Here is a 22,500-nt window from a genome sequence, read left to right as displayed (position 1 = left end):
TACTACTACTACTACTAGTATGTAGTAGTATATAGTAGTACTACTATACTACTACTACTACTACTACTACTACTACTACTACTACTACTATCACTACTACTACTACTACTACTATTACTACTACTACTACCACTACAATTACTACCACTATTACTACTACTACTACTACTACTACTACTACTACTACTACTACTACTACTACTACTACTACTACTCTACTACTACTAGTAGTATTACTACTTCTACCACTACTACATCTACTACTAATATTACTACTTCCTCTCTTTCCTCTACCTCGCTCTTTTCTTTCTCATTTTTTATTGTGCGGATCTCAAATTCTTTAATTATTCTTTATAGCTTTGGTCCATCTTCCATAAAATAGTTCCTTTATTTCATATGGAAAACAATTCGAATCATTGATTAATCTTGTGGTGTAATTCATGGATCATTATCTCTACATCGATATTTTATGCACCAAAATATGCAACTTCCATTTTGCGTAGGAATTTTAGTAACATAAATTATGTCGTCTTATTAAGGGCCGCACCTGCGGTATAAAGACCTTCCGCGATATTGCTTTGAGAAAAAATCCCAGTAACTCCTCTGGGAACTGAGCCGTCACGCCAACATTCTTCCGACCCAAATTCAGAAGAAGCACATAATAATACTGTCGCACTCTAAACATCTATTAAAAATTTTGTCCAGAAAACTCGTCCTTCAAAGATCGATCCATTTAAAAGGCCCTCATCTTGTCAAACTTGATACTCTCTAAAAGTCCCAGGTTTGAGAGGTTTTTTTTTTCTAAGATGAGGATCATTCTACTCGAACGATATTTAAAGGAAGAAGTTTCTGGTCAAAATTTTTAAATACTTATTTTTCCAAGTACGGCGGAATAGAATCATTAAGATAATGCTCTTCTTAATAGGTTCTTTTTTGTCAGGCTTCAAAGTTAAATGTACGGCTTGGTGGTCTAGTGATGATACAGGTCGAGAGTTCCGAGTCACACAAAATTAGGTCTTTGGAAAGACGTCTTTACTCACATTTTCACACCATATTGAAGTGAAAAATAAGTAACCTGGCCGGTAACAGTGTTGTCTCTCACAAAAAGTGAATCAGAAAATAACGCTTATGGAGAGAAAGATAAAGGGAATAAATGTGACTCATATATAAGGAAACAACACAAAACAAACAACGTTTCGGCCTTTTGCCTTTTTCAAATAAACACGATACATATATATATATATATATATATATATATATATATTTATATATATTAGATTGCCACACTATTTGAACAATTATTCGTAAAAATGTGTGTATATATATATATATATATATATATATATATATATATAATATGTGTGTGTGTGTGTGCGTGCGTGCAAGGCAGGGAAGATAGATATATATATAGATAGAGAGAGAGAGAGAGAGAGAGAGAGAGAAGAGAGAGAGAGAGAGAGAGAGAGAGAGAGAGAGAGAGAGAGAGAGAGAAACCTTGAATAGCGCCTTAGAAGCTAGATACCATGTCCCAATGGTTGGAGTATCTGTTTGGAGGATATAGCACTTCATGAAAGCTCATATTTTTAAGAGACGAAAAACACAACAGAGTGATATTATTGCATGGGCTCGTGGCTTTAAACTTTCATAGACTTACAAGTCGCTAGATTATGAATATTTCAGTACATCGTGTTTGTTATCAAAGGTTTATACATATTACACTGGAAATTCTGTCATATTCGCTCCATAATGCCTTCAACAAAAATCCTGATAAATGACTCCCGGCGGAATACACAACAGCTAAATATGCACATTTTTCAACCATGCTTGCCATGCTTAATGCACTTCACAATAATGGTACGGCACCGATGGTCGAGTTGTTGCGTCTTGTCTGATTGTTACAAAGTCAAGCAGCATTCGGTGTGGTCGCTGATTTGATGGATGAGTCTGGGCCTCAAGGTCGTTTAGGTGACGTGCGCCGTAAAAATACTCCATTACTAAGTTGAATGAAAAAAAAAACAAGCAAAACAATTAAGGAGAAAATTCGCTTTCATCAGCTTCTCTGAGTTTAATAATGAAAAATATACCCAAAAAATTGGGGCCTAATATAAGATTTGTAATAATAAAGTAGTACTACTACTACTACTACTACTACTACTACTACTACTACTACTACTACTACTACTACTACTACTACCACTACTCTACACTACTACTACTACTACTACTACTAATAATAATAAAATACTAATAATAGTAATGATAATAATAATAATAATAATAATAATAATAATAATAATAATAATAATAATAATAATAATAATAATATAATAATTATTATTATTATTATATTATTATTATTATTATTAATTATTATTATTATTATTATAAAATAACAATAATAATAATAAATGATGTGCTTCTTAAAGGGACAAAAGAATGTGGACAAAGTTGATACTCTGTCCAAATTATTTTGAACCAGTGAGAAATTATTGGATATATATATATATATATATATATATATATATATATATATATATATATATATATATATATATATATATATATATTACATTACTATCTGATAGAAACTGATGAAAATGAATTTTTTAAATTAGTATTTGAAAATAATTTTTTTTTGAAGTCACAACAAATTATGACCTTTGACAGGTGTCGTGGTATGGCTCCTGTAGGTCATGGGTTTGAGTCCCGTTGTCAGCGGTGTAAACTTGAATACTTGTCGAATTCTTTTCAATCGTATTTTCTCACCGCATGGAATGAGTGCCTGGCAACGGTATCTAAAAAATAATTTGTAAAATGAGCCATGTCTTGCTCTACAAGATAAGTATCGATGTTGGCTTAGGACCCTTGTAAAGCGTTGGGGACATCTGTTAGATAAAAAAGACTTGAGCTTTTATATAGCGCAATATCCACTAAACGTGGTCAAAGCGCTTTACAAGGGGTCCCTGACCAACAGCAACACGTAACATGTAGAACGAGACATGACGCATGTTAGACGATTATTACAATTTTTTTCCGACAGAGACCACGCTGTTAACTGCCAGGTACCCATTTTACACATGAGTACGGTGAAAGAATGTGAGTAAGGAGCCTTTCCCAAGGACTCCATTATACGCCGAGCGAGGCTCGAACCCAGGACCTTCCGATCCAAAATCGAGTGTCATACTACTAGACCACATAGCCGCACATAATGGTCTATATAAAAGCTCACCATATATTTTACAGTACTCGCTGATTTCAAGCAGGCCGAATTCCATCGTGCTCTGCAATACAACACGCTGGGTGACCATCGGATGATCATCGGATGACAGCACGCTCCAATTCTCGCATCCTTTTTTTCCTCACGTCCCGATAACCCGCTGGAATCCATCTTGTCATGTATTACACTTACACTGAGTCTTTGAGAATGCGTACCTTTCATTCTTACTGTAGTCAATAACAAGTTTCATATAAGTATTTGTGTAAATTGGGCGCTAAACGGACGACCCATGATGCTGTGAAGAATGAAAGTTTTTATATTAGTTTCTAATTTGCTGAAGAGATAAACTCACCCATTTGATTCAGGCAGGCCGAATTCCATCATGCTCTGCAATATGACATGCTGAGCGACCATAGGATGATCATCGGATGACAGCACGCTCTGATCTTCGCACCCTTTTTCTCATGTCCCGAAAGCCCGTTCGAATCCATCTTGTTATGTATGACACTGAGTCTTTGAGAATGCGTACTTTGCATTCTTACTGTAGTCTATAACAAGTTTCATATGATTATAATTTATGTAAATTGGGCGCTTAACGAAGACCCATGCTGTGAAGAATGAAAGTTTTTATATTAGTTTCTAATTTGATGAAGAAATAAACACACACATTTAATATGCTGGTAAATTCGATTGATTATTCTATTTCTGGTACGCCATGATATTGCGTGGGAATATTAGACGTTTCAGAATAAAAACGCTAAAAATAAGGGTCTCTTAAATAATGCGGTGTATCTTGTTTATTTGCCGAAAATGTAAAGATATTAAGTTGCCACTATCTACACCCTCATTTCCCTTTATAATGTCTTGACTAAATCTTGACGAATGTTTCCCTCAGGGATAGAGTAGTGGGAACTCCTTTCTCAACGTAACAGACTGTCTGGAACTCAAATTATACCGGAGAGAATACTGTAGATGGTTCTAGGAAATGAGGAGATTCTATTGTCCTGGTCATCTAATCTCTCAGATCATCTGAAGATACGACCAATTTCGAAGCTTAACTAGAACCGTATCTTTCCTATAACACATATTTTTCCTCTTTGTTTTCATTTTATGATATTAACATCGATATCTTTTCTATTTTTATATTTTACAATGTGAAATTGAATCTTAGCTTCAATAAAAAAAAAAGCAATTGCTATTATCCGTTTCACGCTATAGAAACCGGGAAAACTCCGGGTCCATGGGCCTTAAGGCTCTGAATGATTACTTACGGTAGCCGTGACACACTGCCTCCAATCTGTATTATATGGGAATGTTTAAGGTAATTACTGAAAATTGAATTTATATCCAAAAATATCAGACTGAAGTATCTATGTGTAGTGAGGAGAATATATCTATGTAATTTAATGTTATTTAAAAGATAAAAAACATTATTTTGATCAATCTAACAATATTATGACTTTAAAGAATCTAGATCATCGCGACATAATACATTTTGGGACGATGGGTCACATTTATTTATTTTATTCCGCATTCAAAAGGGTTTTATATTGGATTAACCTCCCACAGAAAAAGTAATTCTCCTAAGAATAAAGATGACGGGTCATTTAAAATGTACCCTGATTTTGGTATTGAAAAGCCGTAGGGGGTACCGCTAGCAGTTGGTAGAGCACTCACCTCACATGCAAAGGGACCCAGATCTATCCCGATTGCAGTCGAGATTTAATCTGACCCCCCCCCCTCCCCCACCCACCTCCTGTCCACTCAGCAGTGAATTGGTAGCTGAGTCTTTTAGATGTGGCAGAAAAACGAGTGTCCTATCCAAAGGATAGCTAGCAATTGCTATTACTTGTTTCACAATATAGAATCCGGGGTAAATTCCGGCTCTGGAGGCTTAATTGCTCTGATGGACTACTTTTTTTTTTTGTAATATGGACCCGAAATAGCAAATAGTAGATTTCAAACATTGCTCTATAATTAAATGTCTGGTTAACCCACAATTAAAATAGGAATATTTTTGTTTTAAGAAAATCTGCGAGATATTTCAAAACCGTTGCGTGCCGTGTTAGGCAAACGTTAAATTACTTATAATTTACCATGCTTTATATACGAGAGAAGTGGGCGAAGTGGCCGAGTGGTTAAGGCATTGCACTGTGACCGGAAGGTCCCGGGTTCGAGCCCAGCTTCAGGAAATTTCGTTTTTTTTTCCTTGAGCAAGATTATTAACCCACAATTTGCTCACTTGGACGACATGGGTGATTCCTGTTGACATCAAACATTCTGTTTGATGGATTATCTATATTCCTTCTTGGAACGCCTAGGCGACGGGATCTTATGGTGCTGTTGCGAAAGGGCCTACTTTTCTTTATATATATATATATATATATAATATATATATATATATATATATATATGAGTAGAGGTAACTTTCAAAATGTACTAGTCCCATTTTCATCATTCAAAGAAATCCGCATTTTTTGGTCATTTAAATGACTTAAAGAGGAAAATACTTGTCCTGTTTGCCTCATAAAACAATACCCTGAGTGTTTTGAAACTCCAAATTGTCTCTGGTGATTCTTTGGAGTCCAAAAGATAACTGAGAATGTTAACTCATTTTCTATCAGGATGTAACTTAGGTCATTATTTGACTCTCTCCTTACCGACCCTTTTCACAATTTCCCACTAAACAGCAGACAGATCTAACATGAAAATGATTTTTACGCCTTTACTCAAAAATAAATAAATACCACATACATCACAGAATTAAGTTCTTATAACTATAGTTTTTTAAATCTTCAAATTTTGTGATTTCAAAAGAAAACTGAAAGAGATAAATGTTGGTTAAATCGTAACAAATGTGACGATTTTCTTGTAGTTGGTATGGAAAGGGTTAAAGTCAGCGTCTCATATGTTTATAACAATCAATTACCCAGATTCGTGATCAACAATTTTAAACCTTGTTTTTTTGTGCATTATGAAGGCGTTTCAAAATGTCAAGCATGTCTATCCCATTAGAAATGAAATTGAAATGATATAGACGTCTATCTAGATCTAGCGTGTCTGTGAATCAAATCATCAACGTGACCAATTTGGGAGCAGGCACTGATGTAAAATAAAAATAAGACAAGTTCTGTATGTGATATCAATCATCGCTATGGATTTTCTTTTGCAAAAGGAGTGTCTTTATCGAAAAATAGACGGTTAGATTTATCTGTAGCTAAAGTTAGTAAAGAAAACTGGGTAGACGGATTGAATTATAGCTGGCTACGAATAGTAAAAGATACTTATTATTTGAGATTTTGAGATTTTTAAAAATATAGAGCAATATCCAGTAAACGTGCTCAAAGCGCTTTACAAAGGGTACCTAGCCTACAGCAACATTTAACGTGTAGGACGTAACATGACGCCTGTTAGGCGATATTTCAATTTTGTTGGGACAGAGACAACGCTGTTCTCGACCAGGTACTCATTTTTCACCTGAGTACGGTGAGAGAATGTGAGTAAAGAGTCTTTTCCAAGGACTCAACTATGCGCCGAGTGAAGCTCGAACCCAGGACCTGCCGATCCGAAAACGAGTTTCATACCACTAAACTACATAGCCGCAATTATCTATTGTCTTTTTGTGTGTTGGCCTAGAACACATACCAAATTTTGCCTCCCCCCCCCCCCCCCCCCCCCCCCCAAACATCCTTGGTATTAATGGTCATTAAATTTTGTCAATACTTACATTAGTTTTTGAGATATGATTAGTTAAAGGTAGATGGTCTAGTTGGGTACAAAAAAATTATATTGAGTCAGCTTTAAATTTTAAAACAAAATAATTAGAAATGGTAACCAGCATAAAATAACAGCATCATCAAAGCGAAATTATTTCAAAAGTATTTATGCGCACAACAATTAACGGTGTATGGACGTGAACGTCAAAAATAATGATACCAAACAGCCAAACATTTCATGCTAAATTATGAGTCAAATTAGATTGGAAAAAATGCATTGTTGGTCAAATTGTACGCGATATCTCTTCTACTTACCCATTCAAAAATATTTTCGAATATAAAGACACAATATACAAAATAATGCTTTTAGGAAATGAAAGATAAATGGTTAAACTATCGTTTTGAAAAGAAATCTCATTTCGGCCACAGAATGCCATTTTTACCTTTAACCCTCTCCTTACCGGCCATTGTCAGAATTTTCCCCAACAGACCCAACAAAAAATAATGCTTTCTTACTCAAACAGGAAAGAAACAATTACATTCTAAACATAATATTATTAAGCAAGTGGAGCCCTACAAACAGTTTCAAGGTTTTATAGAGATAACAAAAAACAACAACAAAAATTTAATTTTGTGATTTAAAATTGAAATCAGAAGAGAAATTATTGGTTTTATCTTAACGAATGTAACAATTTCCCTATGTTTGATAAGGAAAGCGTTCAGACATGCAAATAAATAATTACACGTTGGGCCCAGTTCATCCAAATGTTATGATAATGTTTTGGGATGATAGGTTATATTTTTACTTTCTTATGAAAAAAAAAATCTTAACATAATTTTTGTTAGTTGTTTCTTTGCGAAGAAAGTAAAGAACGACAAAAAATATTCCTAGTCTAACAATAAACAATATTGTAGATTAACTCAGATATATATCTCATTTTGGTGAACGTGACTGAGAGAAATGTGGGATGCGACTTTGCGAAAGAAAGATCAGACTTTTGATCACTAGGGATGTACATAATACAAGCCCTGTGGCTAGTCTGTCTGCCTGGTTTTCTAGGGCATCAAAAGATACGAAATTATAAAGTGAATATCACATTTGCACAGACAAGATTCGTGACACTAGTCTATGGCAAAGTACTTTCCGCTCAATCTAACAGACTCAGCTACCCATTCACTGCTGGGTGGAAAGGAGGGAGAGGGGGGGGGGGAGGTCAGAAAGAAATAATCTCGACTGCACCCGGGCTCGATCTCGGGCCCTTTGCGTGTGAAGCGAGTGCTCTACTAACTGAGCTATCGGGACCCCCGACCAATAATAACAACAATAAAAAAGGTGATCGTTTACATAAAATCAGATAGACGAGTAAAGAGATCCTACATTTTGTCGAGATAAAGATGTCATTTTCTGAAAAAAAAACCCCGTATTATTAATTAAAACATGTAAATTCAAAATTATTTTTTTTTAATTAGCGCATTTCCAATCATATTAGGTTCAATGTGATCCATAGTGATCATCTGGAAATAAATGTCCATTTCAAACAGCTGAAGTCGCCTGTAAGGAGTCCTTTTTGTACAAATAATTTTACAGTCTAATCATGAATGATTTAAAATAAATGCTCTATCTATATAAGGCTAATACATGGGCGATTACCAATTTATAAGCATTTTGACACCCCCCCCCCCCCCCCACACACATACACACAACTGGTAGGCAGCCTTACAGTGAATGTCAAAAATACTTTTAAAAAGAGAAAAATCTCCACTTAATTGTGCAATGAGTGTTTTACAAGGAAAACAGATTATAAATAAAGGCTGTATATATATATATATATATATATATATATATATATATATATGTGGCTAATCCTGGTAGATTGCCAATCTCTTAGCATTTCGAAATAATATTGACCCACCACCCTTATTGGTATCAAGGATAAACTTTTCCTACTGAGTGTATATATTGTAGTAATAAGTATTTGAAGGACTACGCTGCATTACACTAGGAAATTTGCATCCCACATGTGGAATCGTGAAAAAAATCATATAGACAGATAATCGAAGACAACTAAACGGGCGTGGGGAGGGGGGTTAGTTGGTAAAAACCTGATTTTTTAAACTTGTTTCTCCACAGCTGATATCAATTTGGAGACTGTATCCGTATCTGTAAATGCTACTTCAACCCATCGCAATGTGCAGCTATGTGGTCTAGTGGTATGACACTCGGAAGATCCTGGGTTCGAGCCTCGCTCGGCGCCATAGTTGAGTCCTTGGAAAAGGCTCTTTAATCACATTCTCTCGCCGTACTCAGGTCTAAAATGACTACCTGACCGTTAACAGCATTGTCTCTGTCCGAAAAAAAATGTAATATCGCCTAACAGGCGTCATGTCCCATCCTACATGTTCGATATTGCTGTTGGCTAGGGACCCTTGGTAAAGCGCGGTGAGCACGTTTAGTGGATATTGCGCTATATAAAAGCTCAATTTTTAAAAATATAAAGGTAATTTGTTTGAAGGCGGTACAGCTTCCACGTAATTTACTTTGTCTTACCGTGGCAGAAAGATTCGATCCTGATAACTGTGTCAGCCACAGTATCTTATCTGTCGTATTAGTTTTTCCATAGCTTTTTGCAGATAATCTGGAAGATAATCTCAGGATATTTTGTCATCTGATCGCGTGGTCTAACGACACTTCATGAACGTTCCTGTAGACTCATTTTTTTGCCAGTCTGTCTGCGTGAGGTTGTATTGCTTTATGTTTCCATAGCTTTTTTTTGTAGGTAATCTGGAAGATACTCTCAGGAAATGGTGTCATCTGATCACGGGGTCGGACGATGATTTATGAAATTGGACTCAATATCTTTCCAAGTTGTCTGCTTCAGCTTGTGTTACGTTAATAAGTCAGCATTATTAAGTTCTGTTTATGTCCATCAACTGATTCTCTTGACGGGACGCTAACCTATGTAGTTTACAGTCTGCGTGCTTTTGCTTATGTTATGTTGCTGTGCGGCTATGTGGTCTTGTGGTATGACACTCGCTTTCGGATCGAAATATCATGGGTTCGAGCCTCGCTCGGCGCATAGTTGAGTCCTTGGAAAAGGCTCTTTACTAACATTCTCTCACCGTACTCAGGTGTAAAATGAGTACCTGGCCGTTGACAGCGTTGTCTCTGTCACAAAAAAAATTGTAATATTGCCTAACAGGCTGTTGCTGTTGGTCATGGACCCCTTTTTAAGCGCGTTGAGCACATTTAGTGGATATTGCTCTATGTGAAAGCTCAAATTTTTGCGGTTCCAAGCCAGCATTCTCCACTACTCTGTCTTGTTCGAAACTCCGTAAGTTGATTCATTTTGACTGGTGAGATGTTGCTCTTGAACTTTCTTGCCAGGAAGGGGTCATTTTTTTTTTGCCAGTCCATCAGCTTGTGCTTGTGTTGCTGTTCCGATCTAGAACTCTAAGTCATGATTACTTTTTTGTCAGCTGATACCCTTCATAGGACTCTACCTCACAAGCTTTCTCGAGAGACAGCACTGAATTTCTTGCCATCTACTTAGCTTCTTTATCTATGTATGAACCGGTACTCTTAAGACTTGTTCATGCCCGTCAGTTGATTGCCTCGATTTCGGGTTTTCTTTTTAGCTAGTTTGTTCCTGTTTCTTAAGCGTTAAAAGGACTACAATCTATGAAAGTATATATTTTGATTGCAGGTGTATTGCAAGGTACTTTATACCGGGTCTAGCAGACCCAGCTACCCAATCACTGCTATGGAGGGGTTCTTTTGCTTCTGAGGCAAGTGTTCCGAAAACTGAGTTATCGGGACCCAGAAAATTTAATCCCTCTCACAAGCTCGTATACCATCATCTAAAACTTCGTTTTTTCACAGCAATTTTCATATTTTTGGGTTTAGCAGGGTAAAAGTAATTTCCGGTGAAATATTTCAAAATAGTAAATTGGTCTCCCAAAAAAAAGCCAGACGCCGGTTTGAATGGGCCTCTATCCATTTTTAGTTTCAAAACGCTATTTTAGTAGTCATAGTATTTCGAGGTTGACATTTGAATCATCGAGATTTTGACAAATTTTCTAAATTTGAAAATTAAATGTCAAAGTTCATTTTCACGCTGATTGGACAAATTGTAACTTTTTGCGAACGATATTTTAATTATTTTTTAAAATGTCCATATCAACAATACTAAAACGAGCACCAAAAAAAAAAGTAATTCAATTAGAATTTATAACATGTATTTTTTAAAAAAACCTTCCGGCTTCTACTCTTACTCTCTCTCTCTCTCTCTCTCTCTCTCTCTCTCTCTCTCTCTCTCTCTTTCTCTCACTCACTCACTCACTCTCTCTCTCTCTCAATATATATATATATATATATATATCTGTTTAACTATCTATCAATCTGCTTATCGCATCTTTCCCTCATCCTAGCCTTGAGTCTATTGCATATCTAAATATATCTGCACAATATCTTGCTTGGGGAATAAAAGGATTACTGTGATGCGCATTGAACATGGCAAAACCGGGAAAAAGCGTAAACTGAGTATATCTCTCCTCCCCCTTTTGTTCTCTTTGTTGAAGGGAATATTGAAGAAATAAAAAGTAATCGCCATTAGTATAATACTATTATACTTCTGTCGTGAACAAGAGGAAGAGAAGTTTTTTGGGTATCGATATCTGTAAAAGGTCAAAGAAGTACTTTCGTGATAGAAATCGGTAGACAGTAAGATAGAAAGATACGTGACGCTTTTCAATGAAGTGTTTGTCGGGGGAGGGCGTGGGGGGGGGGGGGGGGGAGGCAAGAAATTGATGGGAACAGTGAATCGTACGGGGGAAAGGGGGGGGGGGGGTGATGAGGGAAGATGTGAGCAGTGCAGTGACTGATATTAAAAGAAAAAGAATAGTCACGATCAAATTATATTATATTTATCAACATATTTATTGATAATGATAGATTTTAGTTGGAGTGGTATGCATGATAAGAGAGAGAGAGGGAGAGAGAGAGAGAGAGAGAGAGGGGGGGGAGAAAGAAAGGCAGCGAGAGAGACGTAGAGAGAGAGAGAGAGAGACAGACAGACAGAGAGAGAGAGAGAGAGAGACAGACAGAGAGAGAGAGAGAGAGAGAGGCGTGTATATGATGTAGAAGTGAGGGGAGAAGATAGATTGGTATATTATATGGCACAAGAGAGGGCTGTGTGCATATGGTATAATAAGAATAAGAAATGAAAGAAAGAAAGAAAGAGAGAGAGAGAGAGAGAGAGAGAGAGAGAGAGAGAGGGTAGAGAGTGGAGAGAAAGAGAGGGTGAGAAAAGAGAGAGAGATAGAGAGAGAGAGCGAGAGAGAGAGAGAGAGAGAGAGAGAAGGTAGAGCTTGGAGAGAAAGAGAGGGTAAGAAGAGAGAGAGAGAGAGAGAGAGAGAGAGAGGGGGGGGGGGGTAGAGGAAAGATGCTCTAAGTGATATTGGCTTTATACCTTCCCCCAGATATGCATTAATTCTCTGTACATTAACATCTTAGCGCGATTATGGAACAGTACCAACTCTCCCAAATATATCACGCCCCCCCCCCCCCTCTCTCTCTCGTTCTCATCCTCATTGTGTGTGCGTGTGTGTGTGAGTGTGTGTGTGTGTTTGTGTGTCTTGTTTTTCTTTCTGTCAGTCACATTCCTCAATTGTTTATGCTCTCTCTATTTATGTCTCCCTTTCATTCTATTTTTCTACTCTCTCTCTCTCTCTCTCTCTCTCTCTCTCTCTATGCCTCTCTCTATTTCTTTCATTCTTTCTTTCTAACTTTTTTTCTATTTTCCTCTCTTCTCTCTCTCTCTCTCTCCCCCCCCCTCTCTCTCCTATATCTCTCTCTCTCTATCTCTCTCTCTCTCCATTTATCTATCTTCCTCTTTCTCCTCTCTTCTTCCCAATTTTGTTCACATACTGTTATGCATTCTCTTTTTTCTTCTTGATATTTCTATCTCTCTCTTTCCCCCCCCCCCCCCCCCCCCCCCCCCCGCCCTCTCTCTCTCTCTCTCTATCTATCTCTCTCTCTCTCTTCCCCTCCTGTCTCTTTCTCTCAAAAAGTGGGTTAAGGATATCTAGGTACAAACAGCACTCTTTCCGGGATTTGTGATGTCAGAATGTTTACACATCATTTCTGGAGACCTTCCTCGAGTGTGAAGAAAAGGCTCAGACAATATTGATTCACGCAATCTCCAATCCCTGCCATTAATTCAAGGAGATTACAGCCTGTTAAGTCAGTTTTCTGCACGATTCCATTTGTTAAAACACGATATGTTGTGCCATTCTAGTATCGTCTTCATCATCATCATCATCATCATCGTCATCATTCATCATAGCCATCACAATCCTCCTCCTCAGGCTGGCGTAGAATCAGATATCGCCACCAATTACGGTAAATAAACCAGGGTCCTAGAGTTCAAGTTTTAATGACTCCGAGATGCTCATGAAGTTTTGAAAGTGGAGCCAAAATTTCGTAATTCTACGAATGTTTCGTAATAGTGGGCAGGTCTGACCTGGTCCAATACATTAAAATACCAGTTTGATACAGGGAGTCACATTTGTAGTAAAAAGATTTCTTACAATAAAAAGGGAAAAAAGGTTTTTGTCAGAGATTTTAAGAATGAAAATTAGACAAAGTCAAGAATTTTGTAGAGCGTAATGGGATCCTTACTTTTTTCCTAACTCTGATAAATCAGATTCTTGCCCTGCCCGATTTCTATCACATTTGATCTACGTTCTACATTATATGCCTAACCTAAGAATAAAATAATGGAATTCCAGTTTTTAAATTGAAATTAATGTTGACATATTGTGCTTAAAGAAACCAGAAAAGTTTCGTTTTTGCCCTTTAATAAAATAAAATTATGCCCCATCCCCGATGAAGGCTTTTCTCTTTGCTTGGTTTGGGTCATACGATTTTAGGTTTCCATTTTTTTTTAAAAGACCATTTTTATTACAATGTTCTCCTTCTTCTTTCTTTCTTTTCTTCTTCTTCTTCTTCTTCTTCTTCTTCTTCTTCTTCTTCTTCTTCTTCTTCTTCTTCTTCTTCTGCTGCTGCTACTACTACTACTACTACTACTACTACTACTACTACTACTACTACTACGACGAGACGACGACGACGACTACTACTACTACTACTACTACTACTACTACTACTACTACTACCTATTACTACTATCACTTCCACTACTACTACTACTACTACTACTACTACTACTACTACTACTACTACTACTACTACTACTACTACTACTACTACTACTACTACTAATACATCCTCCTCTTCTCTTCATCATTTCTTTCTCTCATCCCACCCCTCTTTATATATTTTTTTTATATCAACTCGCTAACACAGTTACCCAAAATAACCACTCTCAACGTTATTAATAATATTGGCGTTATGAGAAGGCTTCTATGGTTCCATGAATTGTCCAAACACAATCTCCCACTAAAGGTCAAGAGCTTGCTTTGCCACAGGGCCAAATGACATTGTCACTCACTATCCTTTCGTACTCTTAACAAACATGTTTTTAAAAAAGTTGGCCATAAAACCCATCTTTGAACTATCAATCGATTAAAATGGCTCACATCTTGTCAAAAACTCTTAACCCTGGGACTGACATTCAGCCAGTACTGAGAGGTTTTGATAGGACGAGAGTTATATTTGATTAATAGATATTTGAAGGACACATTTTCTGCCCAATTTTTATTCAAAACGTGTTGTTTCAAAGTAGGGTAGTATTCCAGCGTCTCTTTGAAATACTACCAGCAATGAAAGGGATCTAACTTCCATTGTTTCTGCCTGGTTGCTTGCTCGATTCCATCGATATATAGAACTAACTCCCTTCCTTTGTTGAACTCTTTTACCCTAAAAGACAAGGATTGGGAGAAGAGATTTTGTATCGTAATCGGGGGTAACTTTGCAAAGTTCTGAAATTCAGTTGTAATTCAATTTGAAACACGTGTTCTGAATACGTGATTCATTAGTAAATATCAATAAATGTCAGAGATCAGGGTGAACCGCCGTGAACACAAATTGAATCCAATATTGACTCTTTCTTTCAAGCAATACGACTAAAACTTTAAAATTTAGGACAAACTTAAACACTGGGTGACTTTGTAAAACCAAACATACAATGTAAATTGCATTCATACTCTGTGCAAATTCATTGTATGCTCTATGCAATTCAGCTGTCCCAATGTTTTTAAAACAGATCTACAGCATATTTAACAGAAAATTGATTTTTCAAGATATTTTAAAAAGTATAAGAAAATAAACAGTTTTATACCAAGTGTTTTTATGAAATTTGAACTTGTCTTTATACTACTATTGATGCCATGCGTTTACTTAAATAAACTCAAAGTATTCTTACAACAACCCAAAGCAAAGGTTGAGCATTTTTAATTTATTTAGAAAGCAAGGTTGAAAATGTTTGTGTCTCCATACTTAACAATGAAACGTTTTTACTTTATTTTTTTTTTCAGATTTATTCACTGGGATTGAGCTATTTGGAGATCGATACACGTTTGATACACGCACAAGGGTAGCTGCAGGTAGGGGAATATTTAATCCTTATGGTGACCAGTGCTGTTATCTATGTATTTCTCTCTCTCTCTCTCTCTCTCTCTCTCTTTTTTTTTTTTTCTCTCTCTCCCTCTCTGTGTCTCTCTCTAAAGCACACATACCCGATCTCTCTCTCTCTCTCTCTCTCTCTCTCTCTCTCTCTGTTTCATCCACCAACACAAACACACAAACATACACAAACACACACACACACACGCATACACTCACATACCAAGAGTGTGGAAGGATTGAAATAGAAGGAAAAAATGTAGTAGTAGTAGTAGTAGTAGTAGTAGTAGTAGTAGTAGTAGTAGTATTAATAGTAGTAGTAGTAGTAGTAGTAGTAGTAGCAGCAGCAGCAGTAGTAGTAGTAGTAGTAGTAATAGTAGTAGTAGTAGTAGTAGTAGTAGTAGTAGTAGTAGTAGTAGTAGTGTTAGTAATAGAAGTAGTATGAACAGTAGTAGTAGTAGTGGTAGTAGTAGTAGTAGTAGTAGTAGTAGTAGTAGTAGTAGTAGTAGTAGTAGTAGTAGTGTTAGTAATAGAAGTAGTATGAACAGTAGTAGTAGTAGTGGTAGTAGTAGTAGTAGTAGTAGTAGTAGTAGTAGTAGTAGTAGTAGTAGTAGTAGTAGTAGTAGTAGTAGTAGTAGTGTTAGTAATAGAAGTAGTATGAACAGTAGTAGTAGTAGTAGTGTAGTAGTAGTAGTAGTAGTAGTAGTAGTAGTAGTAGTAGTAGTAGTAGTAGTAAGAATTAGTAGTGTAGTAGTAGTGTAGTAGTAGTAGTAGTAGTAGTAGTAGTAGTAGTAGTAGTAGTAGTAGTAGTAGTAGTAGTAGTAGTAGTAGTAGTAGTAGTAGTAGTATTGGTAGTAGTAGTAATAGTTTGTAATCTGGTTCACCCCGACATAATACCGGATTGAGGCTGTGAGTCACAAATGAAAAAACCTAGTGATAACATTTTGTAATCAGAAAACAGATTGCTCACGTCTTTTCACGACACGTTAACCCTTTAACACTGAAGTCGAATTTCTTCTTAAAAATCACCTCTTTTATTAATTTCGTAATAATATTTTATTTCTGGATATAACATCAATCCTAATCGTTGTCACCATGGAACAGCAACAGTGTTCCGACTGGGGATAGCTTCAACCGAGCGCTAGTCGCATCGTTTATATTGCTCGCTTGGTGAAGAAAAAAAAAGAGATTAAGTTGGAATAAAATTGATTCCTGGTTGTAACGGGTTACGCGTGTTAAAGATGGTGGATTTTCATTTTCTCCAATTCCTTCTTTGATATCTCTCTTTCTTTTCATCATTTTATTTTCTATTTGAAAAGTGGCATTTCGTGTTGTGGCCTGAAGGAGCTCGTGTCATCTTTGCAGAAGTATTACAAGTTCCTTGAGAAACGGACGGTGCTCTATGCCAAACACAGACAGACAACACACACACACACACACACACACACACACACACACACACGTACATATATGTATATATATATATATATATATATATATATATATATATATATATATATATTGTGCGGCTATGTGGTCGACTGGTATAACACTCACTTTCGGATCGGAAGGTCCTGGGTCTAAGCCTCGCTCGGCGCATAGTTCAGTCCTTGGAGAAAGCTCTTTACTCAAATTCTCTCACCGTACTAAGGTGTAAAATGAATACCTGGTCGTTAACAGCGTTGTCTCTGTCCGAAAAAAATTGTAATATCGCCCAACATGCGTCATGTCCCGTCCTACATGTTAAATGTTGCTGTTGACCAGGAATCCCTTGCAAAGCGCTTTGAGCACATTTAGTGGATATTGCGCTATATAATAGTTCAATTTAATATGTATATGTATATATATATATATATATATATATATATATATAAACACATAATCTCTCTCTCTCTCTCTCTCTCTCTCTCTCTCTCTCTCTCTCTCTCTAATCCTGCTTCTTCAGATTGGTCGATTCTTCATAGGAAGAGTAGGCTGATATTAATGTTAATGGGAGGGAGGGTGGTGTGGTGTGGGTGTCAATATGGAGGTGGGATGGTGGTCTTTATGAATTACAGAATTGGTGGGCGATTTTGAGTGATTTACTATGGGGGTGGGGGGGGGGGGGGGGGGGAGGGAGGGAGGGGAGGCGAGTTTTGAATATTTGTTTATCTATTTATTTGTTATTTATTTATTTATTTATTTGTTCATATATTTATTTGCATTTAACTTTAAAATAAATATATATATATATATATATATATATATATATATATAAATATATATATACATACATACATACATACATAGAGAGAGAGAGAGAGAGAGAGAGGAGGGGAGAGAGACAAAGAAAGAGAGATAGATGGATAAAGAGAGACAGAGAGGATGGAGGGAGAGAGAGACAGAGAGAGATAGATAGATAGATAGATAGAGAGAGAGAGAGAGAGAGAGAGAGAGAGAGAGAGAGAGAGAGAGAGAGAGAGAAATATTCTACTAGTGAATTAACAATGAATTGAGCGCCAATGGAAAAAGTTAATACGGTGAGTGGGTTCGTCTTTTCGCTGGAGTGCCCCATTGTTTAAGAGTCCAGTGTACGATTATTCCCTTGTGGATAGAAATAGGTCATCGATAAACCATCTTTTTTGACAGGGGGTTCCCTGAATTAGGACAACCCAGGTTGATGACATGCGCGTGATGACACTCATCAGCAGTTGGTCTTCGTTTTCAGGTCGCTATAGTAGTGATCAGATCTCCCCAAAATGTGTTCTAATAGATTTAAACTTTATACATAATGAATGAATTTGACGTTTCTGAGGTCTTTGTCATTGTTTTTAGATAATCAGAGATGTGATTTATTCTCACTAAATCTCTATAAAATGACTAAATAACAATGTGAAATTGAATGTAAGCTTCAATTTAATTACGAAAACAGATAAAATGGACGTTTCGGGTTTCCCATTTATCAACAAAACAGGATGAATGAAACACTACAGATAAAAGAGTGAAAATGGAGAGGCTTTGTATAGGAACGATACAGCCAATGGACGTTTCGGGTACAAACCCTTCGTCAGCACAACAATACACCGTTTTTTTTTTCTTATAAAATATCTATAGTTTTTGTGACAAAGTTGAGATGATGCGATGAGTTGCTTCTCCACCCTTTCTTACAAAATGACTCGCTTTGACGTGCACAGTATTACTACACTTCCTTGTTTTGCATATCGAGAATAGCGTAAACATTTAAAAAAGACAACAAACAAATCTTCGGGATGCATGATCATAAATATTTAAAATCATTGATTTTTTAAAAAAATCTTTATTATTCACTTAATTGTTCATTCATTTATCCAAGAATTATGTGTTCCGTCTTTATGTTCAAGTGAACGGTTTATAAAAGTTTGGTTGGTTCAAAACAAAGTACGTACTCCTTCCTATTCCTGATTTTTATCATTTTACTTTTGAGATAGATTTAGCAATATTCCAATTACCGTTCTCATTTGTTTTCTAATAATAATGAAGAGGATGATGATGATGATGATGATGATGATGATGATGATGATGATGATGATGATGATGATGATGATGATGATACAAGCGTACCTCTATCCGTTTAATATTCTGCTCTCGTTTCCACCAACCAATAAGACAAAAAAGATTACGGAGAATCGGCAAATAATATCGGAGGAAAAATACCTCGCATCTGCATTGAGCAGACAAATTAGTTTAATCTCAAATATTTGTTGATAACATGGGCTCCGAAAATATCACGGCGATTTAAAACAAACATTTAGACGGAGCTTGCTATGGATTATTAAAGGCCGTGCTGGGGAGTGATATTAAACAAGGGATTGTATTGAAACATGTCTCTCCCATTATTGGACATTTCTCGCGGGCTGTTTGGAAATTTTGGATGCAGCAGACGGAATCCCTGGTTTAAATTGATTACCATCATTGTTAGATTTCATTTTATTATTATTTTTTGTTGTTGTTGTAAAATATCAAATTTTGAATACATCTTTTTATTTTAGAAATGTCATTTTAAAAACATTAGACAGGAAATGTGGGGAAAAAACTCTATAGATAGTATGCACTTTGCTAAGAAGCTACAACATTGCCATCCGGAAGTCAACCGACCAACGCACAAAACTGTGTAACCATGAACTTTTAAAGTCTGGTTAATACAAAGTGAGAATTACTCATAAACATGGATGGCTAAAACCAATAACCCGAGTGACGTCAACTTCATTCTATCTATAGGATATTTGTGATTTAGCGTTTCAAAATAGTGTTATGTCGTTTTGGACCAGATGGTCACACAAAAAAAAAATAACTTGAGCTTTTTACATCACAATGCGCAATGTTTTGGTACGTTATATCCGCTAGCGGAGTTGTGAGTACTTTACCTACACGCATAGCATCAATAAATACGGGGAGAAAACTCCGGTTCCATGGCCTAATTAATGGCTCTTTAGAACTACAACTTGCAACGTATTTCGTTCATTACCTGGGTGGTTTCATTCATGTTTGAATCACAACATTGCATGAGGTTCTCGCAAACTATTTTCAATCATCAGCTTTAATTAAAACAACTGATTTAAGCCCTGTTGTTAATTTATGTAATTATTACGAGTATTATTCAAACCAATGGGAAATTATCCTACTAAACAATGAAGTATTTGTTTTATTGCGTTTTGACTCAGTTTATGTCGTCTTCCATTAGTTCCCGTTAATTCGTTTCTTTTTTCTGCTTCACAACTGAAGAGCACCGTTAATCTGGCTCTTAAAGAATTCTCCAACCTTATAAAAATTGCCTTCCTGTTGTCTCTCTATTTATATCTACTTGTTTGATTTTTGCTTTCAAGGGGAATTTTTAAAAATTTCAACATATTATTGTATACCAAAAAATACTCTGTGTGTATATCATCATCATCATCATCATCATCATCATCATCATCATCATCATCATCATCATCATCATCATCATCATCATCATCATCAGCAACTTCGTCGACGTCGTCCTCGTCGTCATCATCAACATCATCACCATCATCATAATCGTCGTTGTCGTCATCAACACCATCATTATCATCCTCATCATTATCATCAACGTTAATTATATAGTGTATTTCTACGGTTTACTCTTGCTCAATGCGCATCAAACTGCCTTATTCATTCACCAACATATCATTTGGGACTATTTTCATCCTACGACATTGTATACTTATACCCTAACAATATCAATATCCTTCACTGCCTATATCTAGTTACCCAGTCAACTCGGGTTATCTGTTTTTGTTTGTTTTTGTTTTTAGGGGTTTTACGGCGCTTGCAACACATTAAGGTCATATCAGCGCCAGTAAAAAGGAAGAAAATGGGATAGTAAAAAGTTCTAGAATTACAATTAAAGCACTCAAGAAAAGGTAATACAAAGGGGAATTGGTTCAAATAGGAAACAGATGTATTTCCAAGAGAACGCTATCAAAGTACTTAGTTTGAGATCACCTAAAAGTCTCACCCAGACACAAGCACAGGTCCCAACTAAGAGGGATACACTCAAATGTTTACAAATCTTATATTATAATACAGTGCATAACAGAGAGATGATTTACAAGAAAAAAAATACCATCTCCCAAAACTCTAACTATACATTTGACTGTTTCCCTCTCAGCCAGGGTATCCTGCCAGGGCCTGGACAAAACCAAGTAATCTCATTCCAAGACAAAGACAGAAAGCATGTTGTAAAATTGATATAGGAGGGTAGAAGACACAATGAGTGCCTCCCTGCCCTCTATGGGAGGTAAGGAACCCCCACCCTATATCTGTATAAATTACCTTACTCTCAAAAACACAACGCTGGTCCTGAGTTTTGCGATTATTGTCTCTGACATTTGTTTTGACATTTACCTATTTTAATGCTGAAATCTATTCTATTCTAATCTGACGTAATATTTTCAATCTAAAGCTTCGTGTTTTAAGTTGGGATGACTTAGGTCCGCGAAGTCGAATTCTAAGGCAACATGTGACCGATCTGATAACCGGACGCAAATATGGGCTTGATTTAATATTGTGAACCCAGGGCCGTAAATCGTATATCAAATATTATCATACATAGTGAGTGCCCATCATTCAACTCATTCATTGTTCTTTGTGCTCTTGAGCATAGTCATTGTAACTTATTGCCTGATACTAAAACCCACTAAGACTCCTATTTTGACGCCATTTTTTTCGGTTTGTGGACATCATAGTGAGTTGTCTTTAGTAGTGGTCAAGGAAACAAGTGATCCCACTAGTTGAACAGCAATACAACTCACTATTCGTTTTCTTTTGTGTCCAAAGACGTATTTTGATTTGACGTCCTTTGTTGGTTAGTGTCAGGCCAAGATTTTACGAAGGCCCCGTTTCGAGCGTGTAAATTAAAACGTATTGAAATGATTCGTGGTCGCCCGCATCTATCGTGTCATGTGGTAGTTTATTAAATTCGCGTTTATTCTTCGTCGTTAAAGGGTTAGGTTTAGAAAGGATAAACATTCATATCATTCATATTTCATAATCGTGTCTATTTTGAAATTTTAACCTTTTCATAAGTCTTGCACAAGATGATGACATTTAGAAATCATCATAATCCTAACTAGCATCGGACACATGACGTCTTGTAAGTCATTGAACACCGGGTCACGAATCTATCTTGGGTCTAATATATATATATATATATATATATATATATATATATATATATATATAATCCCTCCATAATCGTGGGGATATGACGCTTAATTCACATTGAATGTAGAATAATGACGGGTTGACCCACGATAAACTCAAATAATAATAGACATTCATCTATCTCTATAAAATGGCTGGCTGCATGCTCATGATTTATCTCATACGTCTCTCTCTCTCTCTCTCTCTCTCTCTCTCTCTCTTCTCTCTCTCTCTCTCTCTCTCTCTTTCTTTCTCTCTCTCTCTCTCTCTTCTTTCTTTATTTCTTTCTTTCATTCTCTCAC

General features: G+C 36.3%; 1 protein-coding gene across 2 annotated transcripts in view; it reads left to right on the top strand.

Annotated features, from left to right (window-relative positions):
- LOC144970766 (5-hydroxytryptamine receptor 6-like) overlaps window positions 1-22,500 on the top strand; it is a 118,322-nt gene that overhangs the window by 48,310 nt on the left and 47,512 nt on the right. For both annotated transcript variants that reach the window (XM_078910764.1, XM_078910766.1), the window contains one exon: window positions 15,430-15,498. The gene's annotated coding sequence lies outside the window, so the exon portion shown is untranslated. The remainder of the gene's footprint in view (window positions 1-15,429; window positions 15,499-22,500) is intronic.

The sequence above is a fragment of the Berghia stephanieae genome, chromosome 4 (genome assembly GCF_034508935.2).
Source record: "Berghia stephanieae isolate SIO BIC M18660-M18661 chromosome 4, UCSD_Bste_1.3, whole genome shotgun sequence".
Lineage (NCBI taxonomy): Eukaryota > Metazoa > Mollusca > Gastropoda > Nudibranchia > Aeolidiidae > Berghia > Berghia stephanieae.
This window is presented reverse-complemented; position numbering and strand designations above follow the sequence as displayed.